At 40.5% G+C, this 12,396-nt stretch overlaps 1 long non-coding RNA gene across 1 annotated transcript in view; it reads left to right on the plus strand.

The window, feature by feature from the left end:
* The first annotated feature begins 494 nt into the window (after positions 1 to 494).
* LOC112672596 (uncharacterized) overlaps positions 495 to 12,396 on the plus strand; it is a 59,694-nt gene continuing 47,792 nt past the window's right edge. The window contains exon 1 of the long non-coding RNA XR_003144373.2: positions 495 to 625. This is a non-coding gene — a long non-coding RNA (uncharacterized LOC112672596). The remainder of the gene's footprint in view (positions 626 to 12,396) is intronic.

A 12,396-nucleotide genomic window follows, 5' to 3' on the forward strand; every position in this document is an offset into this window, starting at 1 on the left:
AACAGATGGGCCAGGGACTATAACAGAAAGGAGGGAAACTGAATGGGGAAAAATTAGAGAGGAAGGCAAACCATGAGAGACTCCTAACTCTGAGAAACAAACAAAGGGTTGCAGAAGGGGACGTGTGTGGGGGGATGGGGTAACCAGGTAACAACAGGCACTAAGGAGGGCACATGATGAGATGAGCATGGGGTGTTATACTATATGTTGCCAAATTGAATTTAAATATTTAACAAGAAAAAGAAGAAGAAACAGATGGGCCATGTGGTGGTCATTGGCGCTACTACTACCCAGGTGAATAAAGTCAACACCTTGCGTGGTCAACCATCTTTGAAATGGAGTCCTTCCTCACACAGGGCAATCAACACTTATGCGAGCTTGGTTTGGACCAGATCTCTTAACATAGTTTAAGCAACTGCTCTGGGAAACTGCCACTAATGTTTGCTCAGGCTTCAATGTTCTCATAACACACCAGAGCAACCAAACAAGTGTATCGAGGAGGAGTAAATAGGACAACAGCAAAGTGCTCTCTGGAGAAAGATGCTCACATAAACGGAGAGTGGCCGGCATGTTACTCACTCTTATTGCAATCTTTAGATTGCATCCTCAAGGTCCTTCCTGAACCGTAAGTGGAATGAATTTTAGAAATGCAATTTACATTAACTACCTTTTACTTATCTATGGATGACAAACTGGGCTCTTGATAAATTTTCTCCTGTGTGATGCACTGTATGCTAATTGACTGGCTGGGTTAGAGCTCCCTAGTAAAGAACGTATGTTTATGAGTGAAACTCAATCGTGGCTTATTTTCATAATGATATTTTATGATGATGCAGCTGGAGAGAAAAGGTCTGTGGCACTTAGAAGATGTATAGGAGGTACTAGAGACGCAATATGTTTCTGTCTTGTCACCCTGTATTTGTATAGCATATGCGCAGTGTAACAATAAAAAAAAATGAATTAAAGCTGATGAGAAACAAAATGAGGTAAAATGAGGCAAGGGGAAAATAAGAGTAAAAACATCATATGGTGCCGATACAAGGTTAGTCCACTGCACACATGCCTTGAAGTTCTGTAGGTCTGGGGTTGTAGGTATTTGGGCACCAGTGGGAAAAAGGAAACCCGCCTTTTTCGTGACATACAGTGAACAAAATATTTAAAAAACACAATAACAAGCGTGTAGGAATCAGTATATTTCTGGTAGAGAAAACACTAAGAACAGTCCCTCGTGGGCTTCCTTAGGCATCGCGTTTGTAACAAGGTTACAGTGTGAGCTGAGCGGCCAAGCTGCTTGGGTTCGAATCCAAGCTCTGAAGTTTACCCTCTGCGCTATCCTGGGCAAGGCTGCAGGAGCTCCTTTGGGCTCTTCTCCTCCTCACGGATTGGGAATAACAATGCTCACTTTATAGGATCCTTCTGAGGCTTATCTTAGGGAGTCTGTGAAAGAATTCAGCATTCCTAATAGCAGCTCAAATTTAGTGACTTTCTATCCTGATGTAAGTAAAACAATTTTCACAATAATGTCCCCATTGATCAAAATAACATGTTTCTAAGTGCATACATATAAAGCGATAGCATCAGGGATTTCAGCTCCGTAACTGCAGTGCTACGGAGGAGCTGGAGGATGGAACACACCCAGGGGCTGGGGAAGAAGGTTTGGGGTGTAAATGGGGAGTACATTTAGGACTAGCTGGCACTTCTCCTGAGTGCGTTACACTGGCTTTTGCACAAAACAAACAAACGAACAAAAACCAGGTTCTTTACCAGATAGGTTTGGAAAATTCTAGTATAGTAAATGGAAGGATTTTTCTTGACTTCTTGAATTCTCAGAGCTCTTTGTACTCTGTGGTGTATTCTGAATTTCCAGAGGGGGACGAAATATGCAGCATTTGCCAAACCTGATTGACTAAAGAATTCTCTCTTCACTGAACAGGACATCTTGTGCAATTTATGTCCCAAGAGACACACTTAGGAAACGCTGATTGAGGGAAGCAACAGAATTGCACTTCCTCTAGGCAATCGGTCATAAATATTGTTTCTATCAACTGAGTTTTTGAGTTTGAATTTAGAGTTTGAGGGCAGCTATGGTCTGACTTGAGTGAAATGTGTCATTTCTCAGCCTATTCGGAAGATGAGCTAGACATTCTCTGGTAAATATTGAAGGGACTGAAGGGGATATGCATTGACTAATTTATATCATTTCATTTAAAATTTTTTTAAGATTTTATTTATTTATTCATGAGAGACACACAGACAGAGAGAGGTGGAGATATGGACAGAGGGAGCCTGATACGGGACTCGATTCCAGGACACAGGATCATGCCCTGAACAGAAGGCACACTCTCAACCACTGAGCCACCCAGACGTCCCAATTTATATTATTTTAGACCAACAAACTGGTTTTGTTCAGATATGTAAGTCGCTTTGTTCCCCTGGGTGTTGGTTCTCTGGTATTTTGGTGGAGTCTACAAATCCTGGAGGTCACCCCATTCCTGCTTGAGTACTCATACTACTGACGTATAGCATGTAAGTTTATACCATCCATACATGCATATCCATGCTCATCTTAAAAAGTCCCAAATTCTAAAGTTTTCAAAGGAGAAAGGTAGAAAGGAAAATTTCCTTCTCATTGGGCCTGTAATTTCTCAGCCCATTTCTTTAACTGAATATATAAATATATAGTTTAAAAAAAAACAGCATCATATGGTATGCATATTTTTTATACCTGATTTCTGTATCTTAAAAAAAATCCTATGGATCTTTTCTTTGCCTCTTTCTTTCTTTGGATCATAGATAAAAAGAGGACCAGTATAACTATAACATGTAATTCATAAGGAAAAATTTTCATAGAGATATGAATCTGAGAGAATTCTGGGTTGAGGATTTGGGGGCTCTTAGAGGAAATGGGGACCACCATAGTTCTTATGCTGGCAAAAAGCATGAAACGGCAGATTTTTAGGTGAGTTTGGTCAGTGAGGGGCACAATGAATATCTGTTATGAAAGTTCTTTTTTTTAGGCATTGAGGGTCATGATTTAAAACAAACAAACACAGTTTATATAAATTATAAAATGATGTCCATCAAAGCCACACTGAAGTTGCTGTTCCCTGTTTGTGAGAATGCTCACAGTTTTTTAAGACACTGGAACATTACAAACTTCCATGTTCTCTGGAAGTTAGTTAACATGTCAGACTTTACACAGGAGAGTGGAGGTCAGGAGTCTTGTGGGAAGCATCTTACCTCTTACTGGTCCAACGAGTCCCCTGAGATGCACAGGATGTTTACAGACACTTTCTGAGTTCATGCTTTGGGGCAGTAATAAACTTAAATTTTGCCTGGTTATTTCACCTGGTCCAAACATCAGGAGGTTTTGTCCTCCCTGATGCTGTGTGTGGCCAATCACATTTTCTGCTTTTCCAGCATCTCTCTGAAACTCACTGCCTGTCAGCCCTGATGAGCATTAACGAAGGCAATGACTTGTCATGTTTGAAGAGGTGCATGATATTCTACGGTTACTGCTAACTGGGGAAATGGATGACTTTTGTGCATGCCAGCTAATTGGTGTCGAATCACATCACCTACATTGCAGAGACAGGCACAAATCAGACAGGCAGAGGGTCAGCCCAGTCTCTGCCCCATCAGGACCCAGCTGGCATTTCAAAGCTGCTACTATTTTGCATTTAGGAACACCCCATCGTCATCCCCTGCTGCCTGTCCCACTCTAGAACCAAAACAAACTTTGCTTTAAATTGCCTTAATCTTCAGGTCAAATAAATTTCAGGGACCCAAATAACTGAACCCATATAATTAGTGCAGATGACAAGATGCCTTCCCCTCCCCAGTAGTCAACTCTATAGGAAGGACTGTGCTGAATGGAGAGCTTATGACAAAGGTTAATTATGACAAGGCAACAGCTTTGCTCACAGGGAGCCCTTTCCCCGTGGTGTTTTGTTGTTGTTGTTTGGTGCCTTGATCCACATGCACTCACGCTACTCATGTCTTAACCTTACAAGGAAAGAGGGTAAGCAATTCACTTTGAAAGCAACCTTTCCCTTACAGAGAGCCCTGTGAAATTTCCATTTAGAACTCTTGGAAAAAATGTGACTTCTTATTGAAAAGAAAGAGAGAGAGAAAGAGAGTGTGGCCTCCAAGAAACAAACAAGTTGGAGACCTGGAATCGAGTCCTGCATCGGGCTCCCTGTAACCCCCACTCAAATTTTCAGAGCACCGTCCCAGGAGCCTTTGCCACTGCCCCTTTCTACCAGGAACACACTTTCTGTACCATCTGGGCTCTCTCCCCTGCTGCATGGCAACATTCGAAAATACTCCTTGCCATCTCCACCTTGTTGAAAGTCCCCTCTGCTATCCTCTCCTACAGCATTCTGTTCTGGTACTTTATAGCATGTGTCCTAATCTTTATTTATTTGTATTCATTAATTTTCTAACTGTATATGATATGTTTTCCCCACTAGAATTCAAGCCCCCTAAAGGGACAGGGATTTTGCTTCTATTGTCACTACTGATTTATCATGCCACCCACAGAGTGGGGGCTTGATTAAGTGAAGAGGAAGAAAGGAGGAAAGGAAGGAAGGACAATAGTAAAGAAAGGAGGAAGGGAGAGAAAGGAAAGCTGAAAGACAATGAGAAGGGAGGAAGTAGGAAGGAAGAGAAATGATCATGAAACACTTTTGGATATATATAGAAATCTAGGGATCCCTGGGTGGCGCAGCGGTTTGGCGCCTGCCTTTGGCCCAGGGCGCGATCCTGGAGACCTGGGATCGAATCCCACGTCGGGCTCCCGGTGCATGGAGCCTGCTTCTCCCTCTGCCTGTGTCTCTGCCTCTCTCTCTCTCTGTGACTACCATAAATTAAAAAAAAAATAAAAATAAAAAAAATTAAAAAAAATTATTGAAAAAAATCTATTGTATATATATATACCACCTTTTCTTTTTTAAGAATTTATTTATTTATTCATGAGACACACACACATACACACAGAGGCAGCGGCACAGGGAGAAGAAGGCTCCCTGCAAGGAGCCCATTGTGGGACTCAATCTCAGACCCCGGGATCACGCCCTGAGCCAAGGCAGGCGCTCAACCACTATACCACATTTTCTTTATCCATTCTTCAGTTGATGGACATTTGGACTATTTCCATAATCTGGTTATTGTAGGTAATGCTGCTATAAACATTGAGTGCATGTATCCTTTTGAATTTGTATTTTTATATTAAGTAAATATCTAGTAATACAATTGCTGGGTCGTAGGGTAGCTCTATTTTTAACTTTTTGAGGAGACTCCATACTGTTTTCCAGAGTGTCTGCACCAGTTTGCATTCCCACCAACAATGTAAGAGAGTTCCCCTTTCTCCATATCCTCGCCAACACCTATTGTTTCTCACGTTGTGGCTTTTAGCCATTCTGACAGGTGTGAGGTGATATCTCATTGTTGTTTTGAATTGTATTTCCAGGATGATGAGTGATGTTGAGCATCTTTTCGTTTGTCTGTTAGCCATCCATATATCTTCTTTGGAAAAATGTTCCTTCTACCCATTTCTTAATTGGATTATTTGTTTTGGGGGTATTGAGTTTTATAAGTTGGATACTAACTCTTTATCAGATGTCATTTACTTAGGTATAAAAAAGAAAATTTGGGGGGGTATTGCCTGGGTGGCTCAGTTCATTAAATGTCTGCTTTTGCAGGATCCCTGGGTGGCGCAGCGGTTTGGTGCCTGCCTTTGGCCCAGGGCACGATCCTGGAGACCCCGGATCGAGTCCCACGTTGGGCTCCCGGTGCATGGAGCCTGCTTCTCCCTCTGCCTGTGTCTCTGCCTCTTTCTCTCTCTCTCTCTCTCTGTGTGACTATCATAAATAAATAAATTTTTTTAAAAAATAAATAAAAAAATAAATGTCTGCTTTTGTCTCAGATCATGATCTTGGAGTCCCAGGATCCTGCCCCGCATCAGGCTCCATGCTCAGCAGAGACTGTTTCTCCCTCTCCCTATGCTCCTCCCCCACTCATGTGCACACAGTCTCTCTCACTCTCTCTCCTTCCCTCTCTCATTATAAATAAATAAAATCTTTTCAAAAAGAGATAGAAAATTTGGCTGATAAAAAAAAAAGAATGAAATACTGTCATTTGCAATGACATGGCTAAAGCTAGAGAGTAACATGTTAAGCACAATAGTCACAGAAAAATACCATATGACTTCACTCATATGTGGAATTTAAGAAACAAAACAAGTGAGCATGGGGAAAAAAGAAAGAGAGAGACAAACCAAGAAACAAGTTCTTAACTACGGAGAACACAGTGATGATTACCAGAGAAGAGGTGGGTGGGCATGAGTTAAATAGATGATGGGGATTAAGGAGTGCACTTGTCACGATGAGCACGCGGTGTTGTATGGAAGTGTTGAATCACTAAACTGTATACCTGAAACTAATACTGCATTGTATGATAACTAATTGGAACTGAAAAGAAAACTTTTAAAAAAAGATATAGAGAGATCTACAAGAGGAAATTTAGTATAAGAATTGGCTTGCATGATTATATGTTAGAGACTAGGAAGTTCCACAATTTGCCCTGCATGACCTGGAGAACCAGAAAAGCTGGTAGCATAATTTAGTCCACATCCAAAGGCCTGAAAACCAGGGGAGTTGATGGTATGTATAGTCCCAATCTCAGTCTGAAGGTCCAAGAATCAGGAGCACCAATGTCCAAGGGCAGGAGAAGATAGATGTCTCCTCTCAAGCAAAAAGAGCAAACTTGCTTTCCTTTACCTTTTTATCCTATTCAATCCTTCAACAGATTAGATGATGACTACCCTGCTTTGATGAGAGCAATCTTCTTTACTCAGTAATCTTTACTCAGTCTACTGATTCAAATGCTAATCTCTTCCAGAAACACCCTCACATACACACACAGAAATAATGTTTACCATCTCTCTGGGCATACTTCATCCCGGTCAGGTTGACGCATCAAGTTAGCCATCGTATCCGGTGTGAATAAAATCTCAGGACCACCTATACGTCTGCTAGGGGCTGACTTGTCTGCTGTCATCTGGCTGAATATTCTGTCTTAATCTGGTTTTGGATTATGGGATTAATGGCAACTGTTCGCACTGTTAAGCTTGAGAGTGGAAAATTTCTGAGCTTCCTTTTATTGTTCATGCATTTGTCATCCCTTATATATATAACAGAGGAAAAAGTCAGCTGTGGGATTTAGAGTGGGAGCATTCAGCATGGGAGGTCTTGGCAGGCAGTCATGTGTGTACTGAAAGTGTGGAGAGGGGTGACAGAAAATCAGGCATCTCTTTCCAAGCAGCAGATTCTAACTTTTATTCTAAATTCACCCCTCTTGCTTCATGGCCCCCTGTGTCAGGTTGGCTGCCGGTTTTAAACACCAGTTTAATTAATTTAGTCAGAGATTTACAAGAAGAAAAATGAAAGAGAACTAAGCCAAGTGCTTAACTTTAATTCAAAATGAATTACTTGATTTCTTTTAAGGAAAAGCTCCTTAAGCTTCACAGAAGCAGTGGCAACTCTTTTCAAAGATACATCTTAATAGGTGGTTATTTCCATGTGACTTTTAGAAGTTGCTGTTCCTCCAGTATCAGCCTAAAAAGTTTGCATGAGCACTTTTTGTTTTGTATTGTTTTGTAACTGCTGTGGGAGGGGAATTAAGTGCTTCAGGGAAATACTAAAACCCCTGCTCTAACAAAATATTACCTTAAAGGATGATGCAGTGTAGTATGATTTCTGCATTTGAGATGCTAAAAGGTGTTGAGATTAGAGCCCATTGTGGTCACCTAAAGGGCTGGTCTGAAAGGTCCTGACAAATTTACTCTTTTGAGATGCTCTGGAGATGTTATGCTGTGTGTGGCATGTGAGACTTGCTTAAGGAACTTATTAAAATGTAGATACTGGATCCCAACCTGGGGGATTTAATCTAGTATGTAAGGAATAAAGCCCAGGAATTTTTATTTTTCAATATTACAGGATACTGTGATATGATTAGTGGTTTAGAAACACTGCTTTGGGGGATTGGAAAATAACAACAACAACAACAACAACAACAAAGAAAATTTAAAAACCAGTATGACATAATCTCCGTTGTGTATAAATCTAATAAGTGAATCACTGCAATCGCCATTGAAACAGCCACAGTACCCTGGTGGCTCAGCAGTTTAGCACCTTCCTTCAGCCCAGGGCGCAATTCTGAAGACCTTGGATCGAGTCCCACATCAGGCTCCCTACATGGAGCCTGCTTCTCCCTCTGCCTGTGTCTCTGCCTCTTACTCTCTCTCTCTCTCTCTCTCTCTCATAAATAAATACAATCTTTAAAAAGAAAAAAAAAAAACAGCCCCCGATTAGGCAAATGCTCAATTAATTGGATGTGATGTACTACTTAAGACCCTACAAGGCTCCCTGAATCTTTCAAGATCCCCTTCAAATGTCTTTTCTCAACATTCAAGACTTGTCATGCCTTAGAACAATACTAGGGGAAAAGAGCTTGTTAAAGATGTAGATTACTGGGCCCAGGGAATCAGATTTCTTGCTCCCCCCACCCCCCAGGATTCCGTCCCTTAGTAAGTTTCCAGGTTGATTTAGTTGTGTAGCAATATTTGAGACCTTCTATTTAAGATTTTCTCCAGCCTGTTTCCCACCCCTGGTTGCATTCCCTGTGGCATTAACTTGGACCTACTTAAAATTCCCTCAATACATTTTTTTTTCCAAGTGTTCTGGGATTTCCCACCATATCTTCCACCCAGGTAACACTTGGTATCTCTATGAAACTTAACTGAGGCCTCTTAACCTTCCAGCAAGCCTCTTGTTCTCCTAGCCTGAAAGCCCCGCATCTGTTCTGTGCTCTTAGAGCATTCTCTTCATATCTCCAGCTAAAATCTAACTTACTGAATAGCCATTGTCAATTTCCTTAAAATTCTATGAGACCTGAGAGCATGTCTCATTCAACATATTCTATATCATCAGTGATCAACACAGGGCTTGAATACATGTATGAACACTTGATCTAATGCTGCTGAATGAAAGAGCTAGAAGAATAATACAGAATGGTTAACAAACAGGTGGGCATAGAAAGTTGTAGTTTTATCTATACAACTTCAAAATATCCTTGATTGGAAAAGTTTTTATAGGGTTGAGTTACTCTGGGGTTGTTGCCTGGAAGAGGTGCATATGGAGCTTTGCCTTGACCAGGGGATATGGTTAGAATAAAGGGACCAGTTGATATAATCTGTGGGAGAAAGTTTGAACTCAGTATGAATAGAATAAAGAAAAGAATGAGGACTACAGACTCAAAGGTCTGGAAGGAGATTTTATTTAGATGTGGGGGCTAAGAATGCTGATTTGCCTTATGGTTCTTAGTTTTAGCTCTGAGAATGTCACCTGAAGATTAGCTTTATCTGTGTAGCCTTTGCTCACTTGGTATTTCATGTGGACCCTATGATTCTTTGCCCCCATGGACAGATATCAGTGACAATGATCTATCATCCTATAAATTTTTCTTTTTACTCTTACTCGCCTTGAGGTAATTCAGCTCCCTGATTTACAGCTTGTTTTTTTCTATCGAATGTCAGTAAGATGTCAGACGATGAAGATTTCAGTTTGTTTATTTTGTAAAGAAAGCAAATGTCTTGATATAGAAAAACAAGAGGGAGATTGAGAGAGAGAAGAATGGGAGAGGTAGAGATAAAAACAATGAGAAAAAGAAAAGTTTGACAGACTCTTGGCATATTTATTTCAAGCATGTTTATTTCCTAAAGAAAATTGAGCTAGAGGTGGATGTATCATATTCACTTTCCCTTCAGAAGCCATAAGCTTTGAGAAGTTTTGAGATGAATAGAAGTTTTCAAAGAAAGAAAACAGGAATGTATGTTGAAGAGGGTAAAGTGGATTAACAGGCAGACCCACAATTTATAGGTAGATGGCTTTGCATTTTCTAATTGCTTGTATAAAAGTCAAAAGATTTATATGAGCTGAAGAGAAACCATATTTTTCTAATTGTTTTTGTAGCCAACAATCTTTGGTTATAAGCTCACTTACATTGTCAGGGCTCTTCTATCAGCCCCTGGAACTCCTGCATATCATCACTTTTTTCTTGTGTACAGGAACCCTTGCCAGGCTCTCTCTATCCAAGACCTTCTTCATACCCAGGATTCAATCCACTTACAGGTCATACCATTTCAGGTGGCATTTGGGGGCCTCCCCATGGCCTTCAGATTAAATTAAGTCTAGAGAAATTGAGATTTTTGTGGGCCAAAAACATTGAACTTCATCATTTCAGAAGACAAAGAAAAAAAACATGAGATAACTCATCTCAAGCAGATGATCCTTGAACTTCTGTAATATTGGAAGACCAGCTGGCTTGTAGAATAGAAGTATAGTAAATAATTATTAATATTCTTCCTTTTTCAGCCTTCCAGATCTTGTTTCTAGTCTGTCATCCCTCTGTTCATCTAGATCTGAAACCTAGAAATCAACTTGAACATTCATCCCATCTATCCAATTTGTCACTCAGTTTTGTCCCTCTGAGCTCCTCCATAGCTCTCCAGTTCAGGTCCCTTTCCTATTGCTGTTCTTCTTCCCTATGCAATTTCACTGAGCTCGGTGCAGCCACCCTCCCGCAGTTCTCTCTGCCCTCCTTTCCCCTACCTCTGAGTTCATTCTTCCTAGTGTTCTTAGATTTATGTCTACTAATATAGGCATAGGATTATGTTATAGCTTTTAATAGTTTCCATCTCTTTCCTCCCATTCCTTCCTCTTCACCCCCAGGACTTCTAACAGATCCTAGTCAATGTCAGGCAGTCTTACCTGAAAAATTTTCCTCATGCTGTTAATGGTTATTTGTACCATACATATCATCTGTTTTTACTTGCCCAACCCCTAAGCATTCTGCAAGATTTAGCTCCTCCAGGAATCCTTGGAGATAACACCTCCTCTGATTTGCCTACATTTGTGCTCCAAGAACACCCTGAGCATAAGGAGATTCAGTAATTACCACACCAAATTAGAACTGCATTTTGTGGTGTTGTGTTGTGTTTTGTTTGGTCTGTTTCCTTCACTAACTACAAGTTCCTTACAGACATGTCTTTCACCTCTGCATCCCCAGTGACTAATATAATAACAGGTCATTTGCAGAGCATTGCCTACTATCCTTTCAGAAATCATATAGGCTTCATTGTATGCGATTCTGGTATGTCTGATCTTGGACCATTTAAATCTAGTGATAGGCATAAAACCAGATCATGTTAATGAGAAGCCTCCCCCAAACTGTTTTGAGAAGGTTTGGGAAAATACATTCTCTTCTTCTAGAGTCCAAAGCTCTAAGAACACCTGAGCTGAACATCCCATGTTTATTTTCCTTTTCTGAATGGAGAAAATTATCTTTAATAAGACTGAGGCCAATGCTCCAAATCAAGCAGAGCCTGCAGCCACAAAGAGGGATGGAATTGAGACAGATAGAGAAAAGGTTATTTTGACCCTCTCTCCAACATCCTGGTTGCAGCTATATATGAGATTTTTCCATAGCCCGAATTTCAGCTATGTGAACAAATAAATAACTAGAAGTACTGTCACTTGATAACAAAAGAAATGAAGTGATCAATTAATGCTTATTGAATGGAGAAGTAAAACAAAATCTTCCACAAGATAAAGGAAGGGGAACAAGTTAAGGATGAGGGAATCAGAAGATATACAGCAGTGAATTAAGAGAATACTTATCCTAGAATAGATTGTTTTTTAAAAACTTTATTTATTTATGTATTTATTTATGCATTATTTGAGAGAGAGAGAGAGAGAGCACATGTATGAGAGAGAGTGAAAGAGTGAGCATGAACAGGGGGTGGCAGGAAGAGAGAGAAGCAGACACCCCACTGAACAGGGAGCCCCTCACAGGGCTTGGTCCCAGGACCCTAGGGTCTTGACCTGAGCTGAAGGCAGATGCTTAACCTGACTGAGCTACTCAGAGACCCCAACTTGCCTGATAATAGCTTATAATATAGGCAGGAAGATGGTGAATACACTGAAGGAAAAAACACGTATAAATTAGTAGATTATGGACTGAGGACTCTTGTTGAAGAGACCGAGAGCAATCTGAGTGGCATGAGGATTTAGGCATAGATATACTGCTTATAGACTGACAGGTCAATGATTTCTCTGAAAGGAGGAAAATCAGAATTTAACATCATAAAATGCATTTTGTTAATTTATCTTATGGTTCCACTTTTAACTGAGGGTTAAATTTTCAGTATCTCTGTAGAATTGTATCCTGACAGATATATATTCAGAGTTGTACTTGCGGTCAAAGAACAAAATGATGAAACCCACCAGGAATGGGTTCAGAATACAGTGAGCCTGACCGGGTCCCGTTTGTCATGGT

Source organism: Canis lupus, chromosome 28 (assembly GCF_003254725.2).
Source record: "Canis lupus dingo isolate Sandy chromosome 28, ASM325472v2, whole genome shotgun sequence".
Classification (NCBI taxonomy): domain Eukaryota; kingdom Metazoa; phylum Chordata; class Mammalia; order Carnivora; family Canidae; genus Canis; species Canis lupus.